This window comes from Cyprinus carpio, chromosome B22 (genome assembly GCF_018340385.1).
Source record: "Cyprinus carpio isolate SPL01 chromosome B22, ASM1834038v1, whole genome shotgun sequence".
NCBI classification, from domain to species: Eukaryota; Metazoa; Chordata; class Actinopteri; order Cypriniformes; family Cyprinidae; genus Cyprinus; species Cyprinus carpio.
The window spans coordinates 20,643,133-20,647,342 of record NC_056618.1 but is presented as its reverse complement, the minus strand read 5'-3'; positions in this window follow the sequence as shown (position 1 = coordinate 20,647,342).

The window sequence follows — 4,210 nt, the reverse complement described above, 5'->3', positions numbered from 1 at the left end:
TGAGATCACAGGTTTCTGGCGGGAGCCTCCTTGATCATCAGGCCTGGCACAGCACTGCAGGGAATTTCATGGATGTCCGGCCAGGTCACCCTGAGGGGTCTCCTGGCCGCTTAGGTGCTGTCGCATCCAGCGGGAAGTGAAGGTGGCAGTTACAGAAGTCTTCTTGTATATGCTGCCTCAGGTGATGCTCCCCTCGCTAGAGGTTTATAAAATTTGAGCTTGCCTCTCCCGTGCGGTTCAGCGCCTCTGCGATGCTTAGGAACCTTTAGGTACACACGCTAAGCTCTGTGTACTTTCTGAAAGCCACATGGTGGTCAGTGTGCACGTGAACACTTTGCGCACTTTCTAAAAATCCACGTATTGGTAAGTGTGCACGCAAGACTCTGCGCACTTTCTGAAATCCTGTATGGTAAGGGTTTCGCGCTCCGCCTCGTTCCCTTTCTTGAGATGATTAGACCTTGGTTCCTTGGGCTCCATTCAGCCAGTGTGTATTTGTTTATACACCTCAAGCATCGCTTCCCTCAACATGAAGGGCTATTCGGGCGCGATTCTCGTGGTAGTTTAGCAGCGCTCCCCTTTTACAAGAAGGGTCGCCTATGAGCGTGCTTCTCTGTATTCAGGAGTTCTCCTCTCATATGAGACTGAGTTCACTGTTTTTTCCCAGAGCGCTCCAGCATTATTTCCACAGATCGAGTTGAGACTCTCAAACATACTTTTTTGAGATGCAACCCATTCCATCTATGAGCTGCTCTATCAGAGTGCCACGAGAGCCCTTCCTTAGAAACAGTATTTGAAAATCCATGATATGGTAAGTGTGCACGTGAAGTCTTTGCACACTTTCTGAAATCCACACTGTGGTAAGTTCCGCACGCTAGTACTCTGCGTTCTTTCTAAAATCCTATATGGTGAGGGCTTCGCGCGCGCTAGTGCCTTGCTTCGTGCCCTTTCTTGAGCTGGTAAAAGCCCCGTTCATCTTGGGGCGCCACTCCACCCATGTATCCTCGGATACCTATCTAAACAGGGTGTTGCTACTGGAGATCTGTTGAGACAGCTCCTTCAGCAAGCTTTTGCGGAAGCAAGCGGTAGCCCCTGTGTGAAGGCTAGACTTAGTATAAAATGCTAGGTTCCTAGCTGTATCCCTTTAAAGGAATCTTTCCTGATTCCAAGCCTTTAGCTCTACCACCGGGCCGAGGCCCTAACAATTAAGTTGGGTATGTAGCTTAGGCCTTTGGCCGTAAGGGGTATTGTCACAGACAGCCGTCTCTAAACGTCCCGGGGGCAACTCCATTGAAATGGTAGAGTGGTACTTAGTGTTCGCCAATGATTCTGGCCTGCACTCCCTCAGCATGGCGCGACGTGGGTATACTGTGTCCCCATAGCGACCCCTAGAGGACGCCAGTTCGAAGTTCCCTTGAAAGGGAACGTCTCAGGTTACGAATGTAACCATGGTTCCCTGAGTAGGGAACGAGACACTGCGTCCTCTAGCTCCCTGCCATGCTTCCGGACGCAAGCTTCAGACGAAGACGTGATGAACGTGTTTCCCCGGTGCCTGTTTTATAGTCGCACCCGGTAGTGACGTCAGAGAGAGCTGTCGCCGGCCAACTCGTTGGAGGTTTTTCATTTGTATGCTTCAGACACGGGTCACGACGAGGTGTTCCCCATAGCGACACCCTAGAGGAGCAGTGTCTCGTTCCTACTCAGGGAACATGGTTACATTCGCTAACCTCAACCGACGTTTTCACAGATTTCAGTAAAATCATTCGTTGTTTAGTACGGGACATCAATCTCCTCCCATCCACTGACATTGACTGTCACGTTCAATTATTTCAGCACCCCAAACACACCGCAAGAAACATGCCACCGGACAAAACCATGAGCCGCTTCGTCCCTTGGGGTTTTTTATCCCCAAACTTGAACTCATCGCAGTTTGTATTGTTGAAACTATAAAGCTCATTACAGAAACAACGCTCTTCGTATTTTAAACAGACTATTACTACTGTATGCGTAAAATATAATGTGTGAAGTTGCATTAATGTTAAGAAATAATAAATAGGATGGATAATTCATTCTACAACTTAGACATTTCATTCTCATAGACAGTATCAAGACATAGCCCCCAAGAGGGGGGGCTCCCTGCGTGCATAAGTCTCCCTTTTAATTCGCTATGGGATTCTACAATTGTTTTATCCAGTGAATTTCATGACTTCTGCATGTTTAACTGGCTGAGGTGTTTTAAAAAAAAAATTTCTTAAAATATACTGGAGAGGATTTACATTTATGTGTATTCTTGACGTATAGGTGTTATTCCAAAAGATGCATGAGATTTGAAAATGAGAAATTTTATAATAACAAATACAAAGCTTGGACAAGTTTGATTTAAAATTCTGTAAAAAACACCAAAGGCCTCAGTAGATGAAAAAAATAATCTACTCTGAAGTTTATATCCGTTGCTTTATTACCAGGAAATAGAAATTAGGCCATATTATAAAAACTGTATATCATAAAAAGAAAGAAAAAAAAAGGAAGAAAAAAAAATATAACTTACCGATCAGGTGCCACCAGCCAAAAACGACAAGCAAAAATATATGAAACATTTTGTTAAACTGTTCACAGAAAAGGTGTGATCCAATAAGACCATCTCACTCTGAAACCTTTCACCTGTTCATTCCATGCGTTTTGCAAAATCCTCCCACAACAGCATCTGACCACCTATTTTACCATGCACATGATCTGAACTAAAAAAAAATAATAATAATAATAATAATAAAAATAAAAAAATTTCTTGATCTTTTTTTTTTTTTTTTGTAAGTACATTTTATGGCAAAATGGAGCTGCTGGCTTCAAACATGGGTGTACAGGATATATATTTATAGTATTTATTGTATGAAAAAAAAAAAAAAATCACACAGTATGACGACCATCTGCCATCTCACAATAATCTGTTCTACTGGACGTTTCATCTTCTTCAGTCAAAACTGGAAACCTGCCCTCGTGTGGTAATTAATATATAATTTTTTTTTCCCAAATGTGTTCTGCTGAGCGTACTAGATGCCACTTCTTACATACCTCTTGTCGGTGCGAGACGCTGGTAGTAGTCAGCGTGTCGCGTGTTGGTAGGGGAAATGACGAGGAATTCTGTCGTCTTCAGTAAATCAAACATCAGGATGAGATCACTTCTTTGACACACACAAAGGGGAAAAAAAAAGCGAGTGCTTATTTTGCTTCATATTTACAGAAATTCACGTGTTAGTTCATGCAGGGCCCAACCTCGAAGTCAAGCTTGTGTAAAACACGTGCGAGCGAAATGGTGAATATGTGACACGTGGGAGTAGTAGAACAGGAACAGTAGTATAAAATATAAAGCTAGTTTGCCCCCTTGAAAGACCTAAAAGGTGCAAGAATCCTGGTCCCCGGTCTGTTTCACCAGTCATGTTATTACGCCAAAAATACGTATTGTGTTATGTATTTAACTTATAGTGGTTTTTGACAACTACTGAGGCAAATCTAAAGAGTGTGTGCTCAACCGCTGGGGGGGTATATCCTGTAACACCGTGGCTTCAGGAAGTGAATAATGTAGGGGTGATCGGTGTAGGTTTCACTGCTAACCAGATTTAATTCTTCTGTTTTAGGAAACTGAATTTGAGGTTTTGCTTCCAGTGGATTGACAATGTACATTAAAAAACTACAACTCAATAAATGAAAAAAAAGAAAAAAAACCTAAAAGATAAGTTTCAGTATCGTCTTATCCAACTAAATCTTGAATGTCCACAGTGTTCTGCAAAACTGCTCTTTCACATTAGAATTTAGACCAAAGTAACTTTTGAGTTGCTACTAAAGGACTCTAATCAGCCTTCAATAAATGCAAATATGCAATACTTTATAACAATAACGCAACTCAAAAAGATTCTTATGAATCAATTGCCTTCTTTTATTAAATCATCCCTTCTAAATAAAGTTCAGGCCTGCATTATTTACAAGTACAACTGGGAATAATCAGGTGGTGATGTGTATTTATGTATAATGAGTGTAGCAGTCAGTTTAATAAAGTGTGCCAGAAAGAGACTTTGGTAAAGACGACATGTAAGAAGACTGCGGATAAAAAGTAGAAGAGAGATGACTTTAGATGAGTAATAGAGAACTGAGATGCACCAGGAGCACACACACACACAAAACCTTGACTTAAAAAAAAAAGTGAAAGGTCAATGCAGAC